This window comes from Schistocerca piceifrons, chromosome 3 (assembly GCF_021461385.2).
Source record: "Schistocerca piceifrons isolate TAMUIC-IGC-003096 chromosome 3, iqSchPice1.1, whole genome shotgun sequence".
NCBI classification, from domain to species: domain Eukaryota; kingdom Metazoa; phylum Arthropoda; class Insecta; order Orthoptera; family Acrididae; genus Schistocerca; species Schistocerca piceifrons.
This window is the reverse complement of record NC_060140.1, coordinates 95,903,638-95,927,686: the sequence shown is the minus strand read 5'-3', so window position 1 is coordinate 95,927,686 and position 24,049 is coordinate 95,903,638.

Genomic DNA, 24,049 nt, shown 5'->3' with positions numbered 1-24,049 from the left:
AGAAAGAGAGACAATAGTATCGTATGCCGGGAGTTTCAGATCAAAAATTTTCAATTTATCATAACTTTAGATGAACGGAATTTCATGTATGGTTTCTTTGCCAGTCGTGTGATAGATGTTCACTTTTTGGGCTGCAATGATACTTGCTTTGGCGCTCATGTGGCTCGCCGCGGGTTGGACATCCCTGGAATAGACCAAGACAGTTGGCAACATTTACTGCATATTATGCGAGCACACGTCACTACGACGGTATATGAACTCTGCTTCAGCTATTTCTTATTTCTGGAATAATTCGTCGATACCTTCATTCTCTAGATATTTAACGCAATCTCTTTATAAAAAGTTGTAATAGCGAGACAAATCCAAAAACTTCGTATTACATTAGAGAAAAATCTCCGAGTATTTTGATGAACAAATATACATGTACTGTGCATCAGCAATGAAATATATGCAATATTACTGAGTCACGAGTGTTTTAAGCACTGAAATGTTATCGGGAATCTGCATATGACTATTGTGAATGCAGGTTATTACTTGATTCTAGTTCACGTGAAGTTCAAAAACAGCAAATTTGAATTAATAGGCTTTACGTCAGTGAAATCGATGCACATGTGTCTTTGAAGTCTTTTAAAACTAGACTCGCGTCTAACGGTAACAGCACGCGATAGGGTGAATTTTATATGAATTGCGTGTTAAATCGGAAAGGAGGACCATTGGTTGCGTTTCAAGCACCGCATATTGGTTAGCTGAGACCAGCTCAGTACGCTGGGTAACTGGCCCTGACGCCACGTGCTAAAAAGATAAAATGAAACAAAGGGTCGTGTGGGAAGATAAGCTACCTTTTCCATCTCGCAGCGCCGGCAGTAGCAACACACCAGAATTTTCAGCTTGCGCTGTTCCCTTAATTTCGTTAGCGGAACTTGTACCTGATTTACGCCAAGCGGCTTGTTTGGTAACTACAGCTAGCAAACACAGATAAATTTCCGAGAAGTTACTCTGACACACTGCCAACAGGGCACTAACTTTAGGCACACAGCGAAATGTCACGTGATATTCAGAGAGACAGCGACATTGACGAATGTAAACATACTGGAATAATGGCGGTGTAAGCTGCAGAGGAATGGAAGGTGAAAAAGGCCACGATGTTGCAATAGTGAAACACTGTGAACCCCGTATTACTGACGGCACTGAGACAACTGCGTTATGAAAATCAGCAAGCTGTCAGGAGATGTATAAGTTGAAAGACCAGCAAGTAAAATATAGGGACAACAGACACAGACCACAATCAAACCTATTAAACTCTTCCGGGCTATTACACCGAATTCGAATGAATTTATTGGAGAAAAATTACGTTTGCCGGCGGCAGTGGTCGAGCGGTTCTAGGCGCTTCAGTCTGGAACCGCGCGACCGCTACGGTCGCAGGTTCGAATCCTGCCTCGGGCATGGATGTGTGTGACGTCCTTAAGTTAGTTAGGTTTAAGTAGTTCTAAGTTCTAGGGGACTGATGACGTCAGATGTTAAATCCCATAGTGCTCAGAGCCATTTGAACCATTTTTGAACCAAAAATTACGTTGCGTCCCTCTCTGCGAAGGACACCTCCGGGTCCCGGGAGAGAGTGTTTGTAGCTTGTGCGACGGTCTGATTCACATCCTACATAGAGCACTAGAGTATCAGGAGCGAGTCATAGTGTGAATCAGACCTTCGCAGAAGCTGTAACTTCGTGGAGGAGTTCATCATTATAAATGTGTTAAATGAATAAACTTGCATTCTATCTAGTACTGATTTCCACCATCAACTTGAATTTGTATGAGTTGTGCCCACACAGGCAAAAATACACTCTCATATTTGTTGTGCTTTGGGGCCAACTGCCTTCGAATGCCATCCTGAGGAATTTTTTATCATGTCTGAAACACTTCACTTCATGAAGTTTGTTGGCGGAATGCCAATATGAAAGTATACATATTCCAGTTGCATCAAACATATATTCTGTAATCAACGATCAGGGGACTGCGAATGCCAGTCAGCGATCCATAAACAGGGTGTTTCAAACCTTATGGTCCCGACGGAGGTTCGAGTCCTCCCTCGGGCATGGGTGTGTGTGTTAGTCCTTAGGATAATTTAGGTTAAGTAGTGTGTAAGCTTAGGGACTGATGACCTTAGCAGCGACTTGCTGATCAGGGTTCAAAAGTGCCAAAAGATAAATGGTGGTCACTTTCAACATCTGCTACAGTCAGATTTGTACCGTATTTTCTTTCCTCTGCTGTGTTTGCTTGTACCTTGGAACTTTGTTCTCAGGGCCACTTTTACTTGTCCCACCTTCTATTTGATCACTACCACCTGAACATTTTTTGTTGTTGTTACAGCGATATCTTTAAATTCTTTTGGCTGGATAGCCTGCCTGTCATCTGCAACATCACTCTTTAGAACGCTGTGTCAGACAATATCACTTAAACTCCGTGCATTACGATATTTTTTTTAATTTTTCTTAAAACTCTCGAGATTATTATGTAGTGGTCTTACTGATTTTTTTGAAAGATCAAACATTTTTTTCTGTTTATGGAGGACATAGAGAGGATATAAAATGTTCACTGGCAATGACAAGGAAAGTGTTGCTGAAGAAGAGAAATTTTTTAACATCGAGTATAGATTTAAGTGTCAGGAAGTCGTTCCTGAAAGTATTTGTATGGAGTGCACCAATCTATGGATGTGAAACATGGACGATAAATGGTTTGGACAAGAAGAGAATAGAAGCTTTCGAAATGTGGTGCTACAGAAGAATGCTGAAGATTAGATGGGTAGATCACATAACTATTGAGGAGGTATTGAATAGAACTGGGGAGAAGAGGAGTTTGTGGCACAACTTGACTAGAAGAAAGGATCGGTTGGTAGGACATGTTATGAGGCATCAAGGGGTCACCAATTTAGTATTGGAGGGCAGCGTGGAGGGTAAAAATCGTAGAGGAAGAGATGAATACACCGAGCAGATTCAGAAGGATGTAGGTTGCAGTAAGTACTGGGAGATGAAGAAGCTTGCACAGGATAGAGTAGCATGGAGAGCTGCATCAAACCAGTCTCAGGATTGAAGACCACAACAACAACAGGTTACAAGACTGAGCTCTCGCTGCTCTGGGCAATCTGCCTTCCGTTGGCTGTCTAATATAGTTTCATCTAATTGTAACTGTTTGACGAAGTTGCTGAAGTTTCGACTTCAGCGTAACTTTCCGAGTACAGTTGGCAATTGAGCGTTCTGCGTACAAGCGGCCTATGTTGTCCGTCTTGAGCAGTTTCAGCTTAAGTTGACTGTATCGGAGTTAGTGTGTGACTTCGCTTGCTAAAATCAGTCACTGTACCGTCAGTGATTGTGTGGTGAGCCTTATTCGTCTCCCTCAGAGGCGCACTTGTATTGCTAGGAAGTCTTTAGTCTGGAGCAACCAGCCCAGAGAATTTGTTTCGGGCTATACTCGCGACATTATTATCACCACGACGGGACGTCGAAGCAACCAGCCATAGCCTCCGGTACGCCAGACCGTGTCCTTGCAGTTAAGAAGACAGGTTGGTAATGAACGTCCGCAGCGCCGGCAGATTAGGGAATTTTACTCTGTGACAATCCGAGCTCAGAGGAGCGCGCCTGTTACCGTCTTTTCTAACGTGGTTCTGTCTTGGGTGTTGATTGCCTGAGCTCTCACTACTGTAGCAGCAATTAATTTTGGGTTGGCTGGGTGTTTCTCTTAAGATCTGAGTTGCAAGGAATTGGCTCCACATACTACATGGTCATAAATGTCACAAGCTAGTTTATGGACAACTTCACCTTCACAGGATTTATTTGCGTAGCCAATTTGACGTATTGTAAATGTTTCATGCATTTTGTTTATTACACTCCTGGAAATTGAAATAAGAACACCGTGAATTCATTGTCCCAGGAAGGGGAAACTTTATTGACACATTCCTGGGGTCAGATACATCACATGATCACACTGACAGAACCACAGGCACATAGACACAGGCAACAGAGCATGCACAATGTCGGCACTAGTATAGTGTATATCCACCTTTCGCAGCAATGCAGGCTGCTATTCTCCCATGGAGACGATCGTAGATATGCTGGATGTAGTCCTGTGGAACGGCTTGCCATGCCATTTCCACCTGGCGCCTCAGTTGGACCAGCGTTCGTGCCGGACGTGCAGACCGCGTGAGACAACGCTTCATCCAGTCCCAAACATCCTCAATGGGGGACAGATCCGGAGATCTTGCTGGCCAGGGTAGTTGACTTACACCTTGTAGAGCGCGTTGGGTGGCACGGGATACATGCGGACGTGCATTGTCCTGTTGGAACAGCAAGTTCCCTTGCCGGTCTAGGAATGGTAGAACGATGGGTTCGATGACGGTTTGGATGTACCGTGCACTATTCAGTGTCCCCTCGACGATCACCAGTGGTGTACGGCCAGTGTAGGAGATCGCTCCCCACACCATGATGCCGGTTGTTGGCCCTGTGTGCCTCGGTCGTATGCAGTCCTGATTGTGGCGCTCACCTGCACGGCGCCAAACACGCATACGACCATCATTGGCACCAAGGCAGAAGCGACTCTCATCGCTGAAGACGACACGTCTCCATTTGTCCCTCCATTCACGCCTGTCGCGACACCACTGGAGGCGGGCTGCACGATGTTGGGGCGTGAGCGGAAGACGGCCTAACGGTGTGCGGGACCGTAGCCCAGCTTCATGGAGACGGTTGCGAATGGTCCTCGCCTGTACTCCAGGATCAACAGTGTCCCTAATTTGCTGGGAAGTGGCGGTGCGGTCCCCTACGGCACTGCTTAGGATCCTACGGTCTTGGCGTGCATCCGTACGTCGCTGCGGTCCGGTCCCAGGTCGACGGGCACGTGCACCTTCCGCCGACCACTGGCGACAACATCGATGTACTGTGGAGACCTCACGCCCCACGTGTTGAGCAATTCGGCGGTACGTCCACCCGGCCTCCCGCATGCCCACTATACGCCCTCGCTCAAAGTCCGTCAACTGCACATACGGTTCACGTCCACGCTGTCGCGGCATGCTACCAGTGTTAAAGACTGCGATGGAGCTCCGTATGCCACGGCAAACTGGCTGACACTGACGGCGGCGGTGCACAAATGCTGCGCAGCTAGCGCCATTCGACGGCCAACACCGCGGTTCCTGGTGTGTCCGCTGTGCCGTGCGTGTGATCATTGCTTGTACAGCCCTCTCGCAGTGTCCGGAGCAAGTATGGTGGGTCTGTCACACCGGTGTCAATGTGTTCTTTTTTCCATTTCCAGGAGTGTATTTTGAGTGTAGTCATAATAAATCAAATTGTTATTTTGGACAGAACTTTCATTCTGTAGATCGGTAGAGCAACCCATTCACTTCTCACTACGTTACTGAAGCTTTCCTTTATCAAATTAATGTCTATCAAATTAAATTATTGCAGGTGCCAAACTCTTTTCTACTCCACTTGCAGGGTCGATTACAGTCAGTTCGCGTTTCTTCTTAATCCATGTGCAACAGCAAAAGTTGGAGTTAGAAAAGGGGGGGGGGGGGCTTAGAGCATCATTTCCATATGAAAATTCTAGACGAATTTAGTGTTAAAAACACTACTAGCCCCGGCACCTCGCAATACCACTTAAACTCTGTGCATTACGATATTTTTTTTATCTTTTCTTAAAACTCACCAGATTATTATGTAGTGGTCTTATTGATTTTTTTGAAAGATTAAACTTTTTTTTCTGTTTATGGAGGACATCTTCAGAAGAGGCCATAGCTGGATTATACGACTCGTTCACACCATGTGTCTCCACCAACTTAAGTTAATATTTCCTGCCACGTACCTCTATCCACAGATGTAACCCTTCGATTAGTGCTTATTGGTAACTGCCGGTTGCTTTCACTGCTGTCATATCGCTGAACATTGGAAGACACGCCATTGCTGTCTTTTCTATTCATAATGAAGAATCAGGTATCACCAAACTTCACACTTTCTTTTTCCCAATTAAGATAATTGATAATAACACAACTACAATCTGCTGTAATGTCTGCTGATGGCAAATTCGTGTGTGTAAATCTAGTAGAATGTTGTGGTTTTGAGGGCTTCTGCTAGCTGGTCAGGATGGGAGCTGACGCCGTCGCCAGTTGTGACATGGCTCATCCAACTCTTAAGACCTGGTGCCTTAGAATGCAGACTGGAATATTTTCAGAAAAGGAAACTCGGTGGGAAAAGAACGAGGAACTCTGAATAATAATTGAGACTGGCCAACAGAGTAGGATTGGAAACTACTGTTGGATCCTACGAGGTCCTAACACACTGACTACGTTGTGTAGTCCTGCATGTACTGTGTGCAGCTAAGTGCCGCGAACAACTGGGTCCCGTCGCAGGGGCAGAGTAACGCAGGTCCAGCGTCTGAGGCAGGCTGAGATAGGAATCGGAATCCGAATCCCCGGCAGCGCCAGCGGCGCCGTTTACACCAGGTGTAGAAGTATGAAACCGGAATTTCTGTATAGATGGTGCTAGCCGTCGGTGTAGGGCACGTGAGACGGCGAACATGCTCTTAGGAAAATACAGTGTTCCGAGTTGTTCAAAAAACTCGAAATTGGCGATTTTGACATGCGAAACCACCGAAAAAGTTCCAAAACAACAACTTATTGGATAAAGATTATACTCAGACTCAACCGGAACTCGCGGAAAAATTGAATGGAACGCAGAAAGCCGTGTCGGTTGAAAGCGATGGGAAAGGCGCAGAAAGTGGGAAAATCAGTTCCGCATAAACTGAATGAAAGGCAGCAAGCAAATCGGAAGACCGCTTGTGAAATGCTGCTCGCCAGATGAAAAAGAAAGCCGTTTCTACGTGGAAAAGTGACAGGTGATGAAAAATTGATATATTTCGAGAGTACTAAGCGTTGTAAATCATGCGTAAATCCAGGCAAACCATCGACATCCACTCCAACACCAAATCGCTTTGGAAAGAAGACAATGCTCGGTGTTTGGTGGGACCAGAAGGGTGTCCTCTATTATGAGCTACTGAAACCTCGTGAAACCGTTAACACTGATCGCTACCAACAGCAAATGATCCATTCGCGTAAATCGAGCATTACGTGAAAAACGACCGAAATATGGAGAAAGGCAACACAACTACTGGCCATTAAAATTGCTACACCAAGAAGAAATGCAGATGATAAACGGGTATTCATTGGACAAATATATTATACCAGAACTGACATGTGATTACATATTCACGCAATTTGGGTACTGATTTCTCAGGAGAAATGAGTACCCAGAACAACCACCAACGGCCGTAATAACGGCCTTGATACGCCTCGGCATTTGACTCAACAGAGCTTGGATGGTGTGTACAGGTACAGCTGCCCATGCAGCTTCAACGCGATACCATAGTTCAACAACAGTAGTGACTGGCGTATTGTGACGAGCCAGTTGATCGGCCACCATTGACCAGACGTTTTCAGTTGGTGAGAGAACTGGAGAATGTGCTGGCCAGAGCAGCAGTCGAAAGCTTTCTGTGTCCAGAAAAGCCCGTACTGGACCTGCAACATGCGGTCGTGCATTACCCTGCTGAAGTGTAGGGTTTCGCAGGGATCGAATGAAGGGTAGAGCCACGGGTCGTAACACATGTGAAATGTAACGTCCACTGTTCAAAGTGCCGTCAATGCGAATAAGAGGTGACCGAGACGTGTAACCAATGGGACCGCATGCCATCACGCCAGCTGATACGCCAGTATGACGATGACGAATACACGCTTCCAAAGTGCGTTCAGTGCGATGTCGCCAAACACGGATGCGACCATCATGATGCTGTAAACAGAACCTGGACTCATCCGAAAAAATGACGTTTTGCGATTCGTGCACCCAGGTTCGTCGTTGAGTACACCATCGCAGGCGCTCCTGTCTGTGATGCAGAGTCATGGGTAACCGCGTCCATGCTGCTCCAAACGTCGTCGAACTGTTCGTGCAGATGGTTGTTGTCTTGCAAACGTCCCCATCTGTTGACTCAGGGATCGAGACGTGGCTGCACAATCCGTTACAGCCATGCGGATAAGATGCCTGTCATCTCGTGATACGAGGCCGTTGGAATCCAACACGGCGTTCTGTATTACCCTCCTGAACCCACCGATTCCATATTCTGCTAACAGTCATTGGTTCTCGACCAACGTTAGCAGCAATGTCGCGATACGATAAACCGCAATCGCGATAGGCTACAATCCGAACTTTATCAAAGTGGGAAACGTGATGGTACGCATTTCTCCTCCTTACGCGAGGTATCACAAAAACGTTTCACCAGGCAACGCCGGTAAACTACTGTTTGTGTACGCGAAATCGGTTGGAAACTTTCCTCATGTCAGCACGTTGTAGGTGTCGCCACCGGCGCCAACCTTGTGTGAATGCTCAGAAAAGCTTATCATTTGCATATCACAGCATCTTCTTCCCGTCGGTTAAATTTCTCATCTGTAGCACGTCATCTTCGTGGTGTAGCAATTTTAATGGCCAGTAGTGTAGTTACAGACCGCCGACGTACTATGCACACTTGTGAGTGAACTTACAATGATGCATTTAGCTTTTTCTGTGTGTTTTTTCGCTTTTTTGTATTAATTTAAATGTATCCTATCGTTCTTTGGGCTCCGGGGTGGCACTGAATTGGTTGCCTTGAGTCTTTATTCCCTTGCGTTAGCAGCCTAGCAGCCAATCGCATTGCAGCAAACGACTCAAAGCGGTCTCCCCTGCGCTGTTAGCCGGTGGACGAGGCACACAGCGGCGTCTCCCGTTACCTCCAGTTTCCGCCAGCTGTGATGACGCCACTCTTACGTCACCCGACGCGTCACTGGCTGTTTGCCTGGTAACAGCGCTAGAGCGGCAGACATAATGTATCGTGCGTCGCCACGCTACTGCTCAGGCAAATATGACGGCCTTTATACCTGTGCTTCTCACACTTTTTTCCTTTCCCCACAGCGAAGTACGTTTTAGGCTTTCACAATATCCCTACAAGTGACTTTTTCCCTAGATGTGAACAAGCAAACGCTTAATTTACACCCAATACAATTTTTTTATTGTTGAACGTCTATGAGATACAATTTTTACAAATTCATTACGCCAAGAAAGTATTTGGCGATAATTTATTTGTGTTCTAGATATATTATCTGCGGAAGATTACACGACGTTAAAAATCACACGAAACGTATGACTCAGCGGTTGACAAATGCTCCTTAGACCATAGATTCCAAAATGGCTCTGAGCACTATGGGACTTAACATCTGTGGTCATCAGTCTCCTTGAACTTACAACTACTTAAACCTAACTAACCTAAGGACATCACACACATCCATGCCCGAGGCAGGATTCGAACCTGCGACCGTAGCAGTCGCGTGGATCCGGACTGAGCGCCTAGAACCGCTAGACCACCGTGGCCTGCGATGCCATTAGGCAGCGCACAGCTTTATCTCTGTCTGAAACCTACATTGGGGTAGTAAGCATAGTTTCTGTCATTATGCACTGTGCAAACTGGAGTTGGCAGTTACAATTTATCTCATTTCTAGCTGAAATCTAGCACTGATTTTAACAGTTGAACGAGATATTGTGTATATATTACACAGCTAACCCAATTTCTCCGAAATTTCTAATATGAAAGTGATAGTAAGCGTTTTCATATTTGGCCAGGTAAGAGGGTAACAAACTGTTTGAAACATTGTTTTGATATTTTTTTTTATATACCAGCATAAGATTAACATTTCGTCAGTGAATTCCTGTATTTGTCACAAAACATTAGTGCGGCAGGGCGTATTTAGTTTTCTGGCCATTCCTCACCAATATTTGGTAAATATTTTATTACGCCCCCCCCCCCCCCCCCCCGTTCCACCGTTGGTTGGGTGGCTCAGCGATACAGACAACCATACTGTAGGTGCAATCAGACAAACGTATGGTTCCTGAAGAGGGGCAGCAGCCTTTTCAGTAGTTGCAGGGGCTATAGTCTGGATGATTGACTGATCTGGCCTTGTAACATTAACCAATACAGCCTTGCCGTGCTTCATTTACTGCATTTTTCTACTTTCTCCTTTGATCAATTAAATTCAATATCTCTTCTGTGATCCAAGGATTTCTACTAACCCTCGTCTTTTTACATACTTCATCCTCTGCTGCCTTCACTATTTCATTTTTCTGCTACCGTATTTCTTGCCCCTATTCTTGTCAGTCGCTCCCTAGTGCTCTCTCTGAAACTCTCTGTATCCTCTGGTTCTTTCAGTTTATCCAGGTCCATCTTCTTAAATTCCTACCTTCTTGCAGTTTCTTCAGTTTTAATCTACAATTCTTAAACAATAAATTGTGGTCAGAGACCACATCTGCCAGTGGAAATGTCTTACAATTTAAAACCTGGTTCCTGGTTACCATTATATAATCTATCTGAAAACTTCCAGTGGCTCCAGACCTCTTCTATGTACACAACCTTCCTTCATGATTCTTATGCTCTGTGCAAAATTCTACTGGACGGCTTCCTCTTTCATTCCTTACCCCCAGTCCTTATTCACCTACTACTTTTCCTTCTGTTCCTTTCCCATCGATTTCCAGTACCCCATGACTATTAAATTTTAGTTTCACTTAACTATCTAAATAATTTCTTTCATCGCATCATACTTTTTCAATGTGTTCATCATCTGCAGAACTAGTTGGCATGTTGTTGTGTGGTCTTCAGTCCTGAGACTGCTTTGCTGCAGCTCTTCATGCTACTCTATCCTGTGCAAGCTTCTTCAACTCGCAGTAACTACTGCAGCCTACATCCTTCTGAATCTGCTTAGTGTATTCATCTCTTGGTCTCCCTCTACGATTTTTACCCTCCACGCTGCCCTCCAATACTAAATTGGTGATCCCTTGATGCCATAGAACATATCCTACCAACCGATCCCTTCTCCTAGTCAAGTTGTGCCACAAATTCCTCTCCCCAATTCTATTCATTAGCTATGTGATCTACCCATCTAATCTTCAGCATTCTTCTGTAACACCACATTTCGAAAGCTTCTATTCTCTTCTAGTCCAAACTATTTATCGTCCATGTTTCACTTCCATACATGGCTACACTCCATACAAATACTTTCAGAAACGACTTCCTGACATTTAAATCTATACTCGATGTTAACAAATTTCTCTTTTTCAGAAACGCTTTCCTTGTCATTGCCAGTCTACATTTTATATCCTCTCTACTTCGATCATCATCAGTTATTTTGCTCCCCAAATAGCAAAACTCCTTTACTACTTTAAGTGTCTCATTTCCTAATCTAATTCCCTCAGCATCACACGACTTAATTCGACTACATTCCATTACCCTCGTTTTGCTGTTGTTGATGTTCATCTTGTATCCTCAAGATTCCATTCCGTTCAACTGCTCTTCGAAGTCCTTGGCTGTCTCTGACAGAATTACAATGTCATCGGCGAACCTCAAAGTTTTTATTTCTTCTCCATAGATTTTAATACCTACTCCGAATTTTTCTTTTGTTTCCTTTACTGCTTGCTCAGTATACAGATTGAATAACACCGGGGATAGGCTACAACCCTATGTCACTCCCTTCTCAACCAGAACTTCCCTTTCATGCCCGTCGACTCTTATAACTGCCATCTGGTTTTTGTACAAATTGTAAATAGTCTTTCGCTCCCTGTATTTTACCCCTGCGTCTACAAATGCTAGAAACATAGGTTTGTCTTTCCTTGATATTTCTTTTAAGATAAGTTGTAGGTATCGGTGTCCAAAGTATCAGGCAAAGCTGTTGTCCGCAAATCCAGGCAAACGCTGCTGTCCGCACATCTCGTTTTTGACAGAGTCATCCGCAAAAAATCATCTACTCTTGCAATGCGCTCCAGTGAACAATATTTTGTTTCTGTTTCATTCTTACGGCTGAGAGGTAGCGGGAAATACCTAAATGCAAATACCAAGAGCATAGTCTCCTCACAAAACTCACAGCGACAGACATTTGTTTACGAGTAACGTTGACCTTTCGGGTAAATGTTACAGCGAATGGCGCTATAAAGGAGATATAAACGCCTTGCATGTGCCGCAATATTGCGCTGGCTGGCTGGAGGGCCTTCCCTTTGTGCTGAGTGTGCGGCAAGTCCTTTGCTCGTGGAGCCGCTCTGTGTGCCCTTGGCTGGGGGCAAGGGCTCGGGCGAGCCCTTTGTATCCGGGCCCTGCTGCCAGATCTCCTCCGTCCCTCCCCTTCACAGCAGGTGCGGGCGGCCGCTTCCTGGTTCTCTCTTCTCGTGCGAGCGTCTCCGCCAAGTTCTATATCTGCGGACTACGTGCCAACGACCCACCTGAACACCTGTTACGAGGCTGCTTCCTGCTTTTTGCCCATCAACACCTCAGAAGTCTTGTGACGTAATACGGTTGTATGCAAGTCCATCTGCCGCAGCAGCTGTAAAATAAGTTATTATCGGTTTCTCCCTCTTAAGCTTTCTGCAAATTAATTGAAGAGAATTTTACATCCGACAAGTTTCGCTTTTATTTATTTACATAGTTTACGCCCACATTGTAGCACTAAAATCGAACATAATGCAACAGAGTCTACAATAATTAAGTTTAAGTCTTAGCTGTCAGCAATTTCTTCGTTTCCCAAAACTGCTTGCTTCATTCGCTGTGATCTGGCTGCTCGTTCTTCTGCAGATATGACATACTTCTTCCGTTCTGATGGTTTGAATGTCAGCCGTGTGTATTTGTTCTTCAGAAGCAGTTTCTCTTCTCTTTGTTGAATTTGGTGTGTGGCGATGTTTATTTCATCCAGATCATTTTGTACTTCTTGAAACCAGACATTTTTGGTTTTGCTGTTCCACAAGTAGTCAAAAAGTTGCTTCAGGATTCTAGTATTTGGTAGGCGAGATATGTGACCGAAAAATGCAATCCTTCTTTTCCGCACTGTGTCAATAATGGATTCACTTTCTTTATACACTACTGCACTGGGCAAAAGTCTCCACTGCCCATTAACTTGTGTTTCTTACTGATAATTGTTGCGAGTATTCTTCTATCAACTATCTGCAATTTGTCAGTTTTTGCTTGAGTGTTTAGTCTAAATAGTGTTTCACTTGCATATGTTGCTTCCGGTTTAACGACCGAGGAGTAATGTCGAAATTTAGCATTTATTGAGGGAGATCGTTTTTTGTAGGTTGGCAACGTGGTCCTCTGCGCTCGCTGAAGTTTTAATGTTCTACTACCTGTTGATGCTCTTTCATTAATATTCCAGGTAATAATCTAACCAACATATTTGAACTTTTTTACTACCTTCATTTTTTGATCATTATGGAGTATGATATGGGATGTGTCAACTGGGAAGCTGGGCATCATTTCTGTTTTCTCACACGAAATTTGCACTCCGACCTTTGCCGCAAATGGTTCTAGCTGTTCTATCTGCAACTTTGCTTCATCAATATTGTTTGGTAACAGCGCCAAATCATCTGCAAATGCAAGGCAGTTATATTGAATCTTTCTTCCAATCTTAACAGATGGTGGGACGTCACTTTTATTAATAAAGCATCTTCTGCGGTTATTCTGTAAATTGGATACACGTATTTGTACATTTTTGGTTGTTTTATATTAAAAGCGGCATTTTATTGATAAAGTTGGTGTGCAATTTACTTACGGTGCTTCTGCCTGTTGTTTACACATTCTCCAAACTACTGCTTCTCCCCTCTTTGTTAGCAGAGGTTGCTGCCCAAGGACTTCTTTTCACATATACGTTTGACATTTTTGCCTTTCTGCAGTTTTTGTTACACAGCATCAGCGTTATTTACATTTCACCTCACTTTTGGCAATCTAATTGGAGTTATGTGTGTTGCCGCTCAGCACAGTATTACAGTGTTTATGTCCGTTCGTTTGTTTTCGTGTAGGTTGTGAGCATTGCCAACATGTGAAACAACTTTTTTTTGGGGTGTGGTGGTGGGGGGTGGGGGGGAGGAGGGGATGGTGATTATAAGAAAGAAAATGGGAGGGCATGGTAGTGGTGAATGTAGTCTGTGGTTATATGTGTATATTTAATGTTATATTAAGTGGTCAATGAGTTTAAATATACACATGTAACCAGTTTTATCTCTGATAACAAAGAGGAAAGAAGCAGTGCTTGGTAGAGTATGTAAACAGAAGGCAGAAGCGCCCTACATAAACTCGACACCGACTTTATAAACAAAATGTTGTTTTTAAACTAAAGCAATTAAAAATTTACGAACGTATGTATCCAATCTGCAGAATAACCACAGAAGATGCATTACAAATAAAAGCGAAACGCGTCTCGTGTAAAATTCTAATCAATTTGCAGTAAGCTTAAGATGGAGAAACAAAGAAATGACCCTGTGACGTATTCTCCTAGGTGAAATTCGAACAAGCACAATCAAAAGTCTCTAACCTAGGTCATAGTTAAAAGATCTCTCCATAGTACTAGTCTTCATTTAAAAATGTGTTGATATGGTTCAAATGGCCCTGAGCACTATGGGACTTAACTTCCGAGGTCATAGCCCCTAGAACTTAGAACTACATAAACTTAAGTAACCCAAGGACATCACACACACCCATGCCCGAGGCAGGATTCGAACCTGCGACCGTAACAGTCACGCGGTTCCACTCTAGAGCGCCTAGAATCGCTCGGTCACCTCGGCTGGCAAAGTGTTAATAGAAAATACCTTAGATGAAGGTGTAATGTCTTCGATTAACGCAGCCTCTCTAGACGTAATGGACAGAAGTACCATCTAGATAGCTGTACTTACTTTTTTGGTGAACGGTTTCGATTTGCTCAACAGATACAACTTCTGCAAAGCGCAGTTTCTCAAGTGTGATACCAACTGTGAAACTATAATATTTGGACAACCTAAAAATGGTACCTTAATGTGACTGAAAGCAATAACACAAAAATAAATGTATAGTGATACAGACGGTGTTTTCTTTCATTTGAAAAATATAAATATTGAAGCTATGGCAGCAGCATTTTGAGGCAATAATTCATCGCCGTCAGAACCACATAAAATACGGGAAGAATATTGACTGATTTGAAATTTCAGCACCCAAGATATTTAGCCTCTTTTCGTCGTTCTCTTTGATTACCTAAAAGTATTCTCCCATCATTACGAGAAACTGACGCCTACTGCTACTGCTACTGCTACTTTAGCCTTAAACAGTCCCTGCAAGAATCTGGTACTTGCTTGGAAAACTAAGAACACTTAACTTTAGGTACGAGAAGATTTTGCATAAAGCGATTTTTGTAGCACTAATGAAAACATTTAGTGATCTGGTTAGCAATTACTCAAAACTAAACAATATCTCATATTAACTAGCGTGCTATCGCGGGTTTGCCTGAAACAGTAAAAGATCTAATGTCTCTTAGACAACTCGCTCCATAGAAAAGAAAAACGAACATATTTCCATATCAAGAAAGTTTTTTAAAATCTCAGATTCTGCAAAATTTCTCACCATACAGGACTTTTTAAGTTCCTTAGTTTGTCCGAAATTACACCTTTGCTCTCACATCTTCAATTAAGTAATCTTTGCAACTCGTTCAAAACGCTATGAGTTCTAGCGCTTTTACGTCACTGTCGATGGTCATCTCGGCCATAAATACACGACCAACTGATTCGAAATATGCGTTCACTTCGTAAATGGCACGATTACTCGCTGCCGGAAAGCAGTACACCGGATTTTGGCCAAGAATGATATGTATGTATTCCATCTCCGACATAAATATCCATACGCGAAACATTTGCGTGTCTTTTGTTGGAAGCGTCAAAATCGAGACCGCATTGGAACAAGAGAAGTTGTGGTGTCGAATACGAATAACCTGATTCCTAGATCATGCACACTGGCACAAAACCAAATATTAGGAAAGTCCTCACAAATAAAGAGCCTAATGCACTGAGGTCTGCTAGGCCGGAAGCCGCGCCACAAATTCATCATACCTGCGAGGGATAAGAAGGTTGACAAGAATAGCCAGTTCAGCTCAGCCGATAACTTTACCGTAATTACGTTTGACTTGATTTGCAATCACCAACGTCATTTGACACCCATTGTTAGATTGCCTCCGTACATTCCAGTTTTCAACCGTACTTGCCCATGTTGCCCCTGGTAGTTTTCCAATGCTTACGCCGCTTCTGTAAGTTCGTCGCCTTGGTTTTTCCGAATCTCTTTCCAATATAGTGAAGAGATTTCTGTCCCGACAGCCATCAGTGTGCCTAGCTGCATGTACGTCCTATCTCCATTTCATTTTGATTTGTCATAATACATCTTCCTCACCAGCTTGTTGCCCAACACATTTTACTGTTTTCCTCGCTGTCCTAGTAATTTGCAACAGGCATCTCCCTGTTGCGCATTTAGCCACTTTCAACTTCAGAACAAACTTTCACATTAACGTCCATGTCTCACTGCCGTAACTCAAAACTGGTACTTAACTGATTGTAAACTTCTCGTTTCAAATATGATGGAATCTTCGTTTCGAAAACGCTAGTTAATTTTGTAGTTAATGCTAGACTTTTCTGCACAGCTTTGCCCGCCTATGCGATCGACACATATGTTGAACACACTTCCTCCTCTCCCTTGGCTGTGTCCACTTCTTCCTTCCTCTGTCTGTCCACCTCATCCTCGTATCTCTATCTGCCTAAATCCACCTCCCCACTCTCTCTTCATCTCCTCCTGTCCATCTCTTTGTCCATTACTTCTGCCCCCACTCTCTGACCGTTGTTCCTCCCCTACCCCTTCAACCATATCTTCCTTTCCCTCTCTCTTTACATTTCCCCTTGACTATCTTTCTTTATTATTATTTTTATTATTATTATACAAATTTGGCCGTTAAAGACCGTGAAAACAGTTATTTCTTGCGCTTCTGGGAAGTCTTCTTTCTCTCAGTCCACACTTCTTTCATTCTTGCGCTGAAGGCGGCTTTTCTCTCTTCAGACCATTTAGTTCCACAAGTCTTCTTAATTTTCACACCGAAACCCGTGAATGAATTCAGTTTTTTCCTAAAAAGGTTTCTGTTAAATATTGTTTCCTGATCTATGTCCATTTCTTTTAGATCTCTTTCTGTGTTGATAAACCATAAATTTTTATTTTTTACATTTGCGTTGTACGAAAATATTTGTTTTGTAAGCCTATTCGGGTTCATCCTCATAATGTGAGCATAAAAGGACCATCTTCTTTTTCTAATTTCGTCTGTAATTTTGCTGCACTTCGTATACACTTCTTTGTTGCTTTTTAGTCTGTATACAGGCTTGCCTTGATCATCTGTTATTTTCCTGTGTCCAAGAATTGTCCTCACAATTCTTCTTTCACGATTTTCTATCTGTTCTGCGTATGTAAAATTTGCCAGTGTTTCTGATGCATATAGTATCTGCGGTCTAATGACAGTCTGGTAGTGTCTGAGTTTAATGTTTTTGGATATACATTTGTTTGAATACATTTGTCTGCAGTAGTGAGTTGCTGTCTCTAGTTTTTGTATTCTAGCCCTGCAGGCTGGATGACCTTTTGCCACAGGCTGAATTAGTTCACCAAGATATTTAAAATGTTTAGATACCTGTATTTTCTCTTTATCTTTATTGTCTGCCCACTACCCCTACACCTTCCATCTACCTCCTACTCCCCCTAACTGAACCCATCCACTCCTCTATCCATCTCAACCTGTCCCCAAATATGCTCGTTGTCACATGTATCCTTTGCAATATAGCATGTCAACACTACTCCCACAGTACACTAATCATGCAGGGCAGGCCACACATCAAGCATTGAAAATCATTTAATTGCCTCTGACGTACACACCACCATGCAAAACAGAACGATAAAGCAGGCTGATACAACTCTAGCACAACATGCCTGTCATGGAGGCCACCCTACGTCACAGTTTACGAAACATTGTCTTGTCCTCGACCTGTAGGATGCCCTCTAAAGCAGATTCTTTTGGAGGGCCAATACTGTTTTCATCAACATACCTGTCATATTGGGGAGTCTATACACCAGGGGCTGGAAAAACACATGTTTGCCCATCTCTGCATTTCTATTGGAGTTAGGAGGTTATAAACACCGCAGTGCTGACACTCGCGAGACCTGCTGTTTCTGCGCCAAATTTTGTTTAAATTGATCCAGGCATTTGGGAGGAGATCTGGGACATACAAACAAACAACCTGCTTTAGATGTATAACAGATTTGTAGCCATCCTTTCACAGTTGCAAGTTGAATGCTGTTTCAGGAGGCAAGAAAGTATTTCTCCTCCTTTGCAGATAATTTTTTTTTTATCCAGATGTGTTGCATAAAATTATTTTAGCCATGTGATCTGAGCTTTTCCCGGCGTACAGAAATCTTGAAAATTTCTCGGGTATTCAGCCAGGTAGCCTTTTGGACGACGCTACCTGGCTGAATACCGAAAAATTCACAATATTTTAGCCATCTTTAGTGGTCTACAAATGAAATAATCGTGTTAATAATTATTCAGTTAACTTTACATTTTTAGAGTAATTTATATTTACATAAGTAATACTTCAATGTAGCGCTTTTAGGCTAATATTCAAATAACTTATAAGTGAAGTATGTAGATTGTTCACTTACTTAGAAATTACGCAGTGTCCCAAGAAGAATGGTCAGTATTCTGTGATATGACAGGGGCGATCATTCAAAGCAAACATGGGCCTCAAAAATGCGTAGCTTAAAAGGTTTGAGCACTTATTAATCTTTGCTGATGTGAAACATCTCTCTTCTATTGAAGAAGTGCTCATTGCTCGTAAGATATGCATTTTAGAGCTCATGTTTTCCAGTGATCGTATCATATTCCTGAACACTGTCCACTCCCACTGGGCACCCTGCATGTATATCCTCCATCTCTTATTAAAACGTTTCCTTGCACGAACCTTTTTCATTGAACTGCATTTCACGACATTGCTATCCCTACATTTGACCTTCTACTACATTAACTAAGGGATCTCGGAAAGTTACAGTTGTTTGGAATGGGGTCGTTTGCAAAAAGAAGAAAGATTAGGGTTTGGTTCAAATGGCTCTGAGCACTATGGGACTTAACATGTGAGATCATCAGTCCCCTAGAACTTAGAACTACTTAAACCTAACTAACCTAAGGACATCATACATATCCTTGCCTGAGGAGGGTTCGAACCTGCGACCGTAGCGGTCACGCGGTTCCAGAGTGAAGCGCTTAGAACCGCTCGGCCACATCGGCCGGCATTACGGTTTAACGTTCCGTCGACAGCGAGGTCCTTAGAGATGGAGCAAAAGCTCCTTTCAAAGGAACCATCCTGGCATTTGCCTAGAGCGATTCAAATTATGGGAAAATTCAATCCGGATGGTCGATGCGAATTTGAACTGTCGTCCTCCCAAATGGTAGCCCATTGTGCTAATCACTGCGCCACTTCGCTCGGTTTTTGGGTTGGAGGTGTGGTCTTGTAGTGGGAGACATTTGCAATCCTTTCATACTTATATGTGTGTGAAATACTCTTTCCTAAGAGTTGACTTTTCTCTTTCTGCTTTCACAAATGACAGTCATGTCAGTTTTTTTTTATTTCAGTGTAATGGTGGCTTTGAAGGTAGGAAGCCCTGTCTGTGTCGAAGGATGTAGATAATCATCTTGGATCCAATGAGGATGATGCCAGGACTTGTAGCAGATTGTTGGAGGAAGCACCGAAGGAGTCGGCTGAATAATTAAGAAGATCTGTGGTGAACGTAAAGGCTACGCACCTCAGAGAACAGCTACAGAACACCTAACTGTGCGATATGCCAAATAGTAAATACCCGAACAGGGTTGTTGCTGCATAGTTTGCGGAGTAAGGTAGCGATGTTAATTGCTTTTGAAAAAGTACATTAACTGCAGATGAATCGTTGATTATTAATAAGAAACTTTCTGCTGGCGATGACAGACCATTTACGACATGGAAGACAGTGAATAGCTGGTGGACAGAGCCGCAAAGTTAAGGAGAACCTCGAGCAACAGGGATATACGGGTTGGGGGGCACTCTGCGAATGTGAGGATCTACCAGAAGCACATCGTCTTCTTGCCTGCAGGAAACTGAGCGAAGCCTCCTGTTAAGCACCTTTTACACGATCGCCTACTCGTGACAAGTCAGTCTACTGCAGCGCCTTTGGCATTTTGTTCCTGTACTGTTTTGAGTTGTCATTTTCTTTACACGTCAGCGCCGAAGTTAAATGTGTTGTGAGAAATGTCTGCTCTGCAGTTTGGTGTCCAAACAATGACAGTGAGGTTATGAGGGACCATCGTGATAACGGACAGAGGACTCTGTCGCACGCGGAGTTACCCCAGACGAGAGGACAGTAGCATTAGCGTTCTCGCGTCCCCACGGGGAAGATAGCGGCCAAGGTCATCGGCAACACAGCGCGTTGCCATTGATTGCGTTAACTGCTACCCTTACAAACGGACAGGTCAGGGAAGAGGCAACTGGGTAAAAGTAACGATGCAATAGAAACAAATTTCTGGCGGATCAGTATAATTTACTGAAAGAAAAAAAGTTACACGCCTCACTTCTACAGGTTCTTGATGTACATTGAGCGGTTAAGACAAATTTTGCATCAGTTCCACGTCCTGTACGAACACAAATAGGTTTATACGTTACTGGCCTTAATATTGCTAAGATGACGTGCTACAGACGCGAAATTTAACCGACACGAAGAAGATACTATGATATGCAAATCATTAGCTTTTCAGAGCATTCACACAAGGCTGGCGCCGGTGGCGACACCTACAATGTGCTGACATGAGGAAAATTTCCAACCGATTTCTCATACACAAACAGCAGTTGACCGGCGTTGCCTGGTGAAACGTTGTTGTGATGCGTCGTGTAAGGAGGAGAAATGCGTACCATCACGTTTCCGACTTTGAAAAAGGTCGGATTGTAGCCTATCGTGATTGCGGTTTATCGTATCGCGACATTGCTGCTCACGTTGATCGAGATTCAATGACTGTTAGCAGAATATGGAATCGGTGGGTTCAGGAGGGTAATACGGAACGCCGTGCTGGATCCCAACGGCCTCGTATCACTAGCAGTCGAGATGACAGGCGTCTTATCCGCATGGCTGTAACGGATCGTGCAGCCACGTCTCGATCCCTGAGTCAACAGATGCGGTCGTTTGCAAGGCAACAGCCATCTGCACGAACAGTTCGACCACGTTTGCAGCAGCATGGACTATCAGCTCGGATACCATGGCTGCGGTTACCCTTGACGCTGCATCACAGACAGGAGCGCCTGCACCGAGCTAGGTAGCGCAGTGGTTAGCATACTGGACTCACATTCGGGAGGACGACGGTTCAATCCCGTCTCCGGTCATCCTGATTTAGGTTTTCCGTGATTTCCCTAAATCGTTTCAGGCAAATGCCGGGATGGTTCCTTTGAAAGGGCACGGCCGATTTCCTTCCACATCCTTCCCTAACCCGAACTTGCGCTCCGTCTCTAATGACCTCGTTGTCGACGGGACGTTAAACACTAACCACCACCACCAGGAGCGCCTGCAATTGTGTACTCGACGACGAACTTGGGCGCACGAATGGCAAAACGTCATTTTTTGGATGAATCCAGTTTCTGTTTACAGCATCATGAATGTCGCATCCGTGTTTGTCGACATCGCGGTGAATGCACATTGGAAGCGTGTATTCGTCATCGCCATACTGGCGTATCACCCGTCGTGATGGTATGGGGTGCCACTGGTTACACGTCTCGGTCACCCCTTGTTCGCATTGACGGCACTCTGAACAGTGGACATTTCATATGTGTTGAGACCCGTGGTTCTCCCCATCATTCGATCCCTTCGAAACCCTACATTTCAGCAGGATAATGCACGATCGCATGTTGCAAATCCTGTATGGGCCTTTCTGGATACAGAAAATGTTCGACTGCTGTCCTGGCCAGCACATTCTCCAGATCTCTTGCCAATTGAAAACGTCTGGTCAATGGTGGCCGAGCAACTGGCTCGTCACAATACGCCAGTCACTACTCTTCATGAACTGTGGAATCGTGTTGAAGCTGCATGGGCAGCTGTACCTGTACACCCCATCCAAGCTCTGTCTGACTCAATACCCAGGCGTGTCAAGGCCGTTATTACGGGCAGAGGTGGTTCTTCTGGGTACTGATTTCTCAGGATATACGCACCCAAACTGCGTGGAAATGTAATCACATGTCAGTTCTCATATGATATATTTGTCCAATGAATACCCGTTTATCATCTGCATTTCTTCTTGGTGTAGCAATTTTAATGGTCAGTGGTGTATGAATATAATTTTATAGGCCTAGCTGGACAATGGATCCATCTTCTGCAGTGCGGATGCACAAATACGTCCGACCTCCTGTGGGAATCTCAGGGAACGAACATGGAGGAAATGGACAAGGACTGCGGACAGGTGGCGATCAGTGGTAACGTGGATCGGTCTTGAGGCGTGCCTAGATGGTCTGCGCAGCTGCGGTAACGCTGTGTCCCGTATGGAGCAGTGGTTAACGCACCTGCTGAGCAGGAGATCTCGGGTTCGAATCCCTGTCCTGCACACATTTTCACTCGTCGTCGCAGATACCGGGTAGTGTCCCGATGCAGCTGACAACAGTGATCCCCTTCCTATCGTTTCTTCCCCTCTCTACCTTCACTTTACACATGACAGGTAGGGTTATCAACACAAAAATTGGCAGCGTTCTTCGTTGCTGCCCACGATTGATTGATCATAGAAGTCCTGTAGGCAATAACATCTCGAGGTGGGAAATTCTCCACTCTTCGCCAGGAATTGAAAAGCACAATCATCACGCACAATAAGTACAGTAAGCCATGCTTGGCCCACAGCTTCTTGAATGTTGGTAAGTGCGAAGTTCACTCTGCCACCACGGAACACGGAAGGCCCATAGAGGGCGTCGATGACTTTAGCACTGTCCACATTCATATTATAATTAGTCTCGCCAGGGATACACACGATGCACGAAATGTAGGAACAAGCAATGATGGTAGAGTTTATAAATGAGCAAAGCGGAATTGGTAATGGGAGTTCTTGGTATAGATCGTGTGATATATACAGGGGTTTTCAAAAATGACCGGTATATTTGAAACGGCAATAAAAACTAAACGAGCAGCGATAGAAATACACCGTTTGTTGCAATATGCTTGGGACAACAGTACATTTTCAGGCGGACAAACTTTCGAAATTACAGTAGTTACAATTTTCAACAACAGATGGCGCTGCAAGTGATGTGAAAGATATAGAAGACAACGCAGTCTGTGGGTGCGCCATTCTGTACGTCGTCTTTCTGCTGTAAGCGTGTGCTGTTCACAACGTGCAAGTGTGCTTTAGACAACATGGTTTATTCCTTAGAACAGAGGATTTTTCTGGTGTTGGAATTCCACCGCCTAGAACACAGTGTTGTTGCAACAAGACGAAGTTTTCAACGGAGGTTTAATGTAACCAAAGGACCAAAAAGCGATACAATAAAGGATCTGTTTGAAAAATTACAACTGGGAACGTGACGGATGAATGTGCTGGAAAGGTAGGGCGACCGCGTACGGCAACCACAGAGGGCAACGCGCAGCTAGTGCAGCAGGTGATCCAACAGCGGCCTCGGGTTTCCGTTCGCCGTGTTGCAGCTGCGGTCCAAATGACGCCAACGTCCACGCATCGTCTCATGCGCCAGAGTTTACACCTCTATCCATACAAAATTCAAACGCGGCAACCCCTCAGCGCTGCTACCATTGCTGCACGAGAGACATTCGCTAACGATATAGTGCACAGGATTGATGACGACGATATGCATGTGGGCAGCATTTGGTTTACTGACGAAGCTTATTTTTACCTGGACGGCTTCGTCAATAAACAGAACTGGCGCATATGGGGAACCGAAAAGCCCCATGTTGCAGTCCCATCTACCCTGCATCCTCAAAAAGTACTGGTCTGGGCCGCCATTTCTTCCAAAGGAATCATTGGCCCATTTTTCAGATCCGAAACGATTACTGCATCACGCTATCTGGACATTCTTCGTGAATTTGTGGCGGTACAAACTGCCTTAGACGACACTGCGAACACCTCGTGGTTTATGCAAGATGGTGCC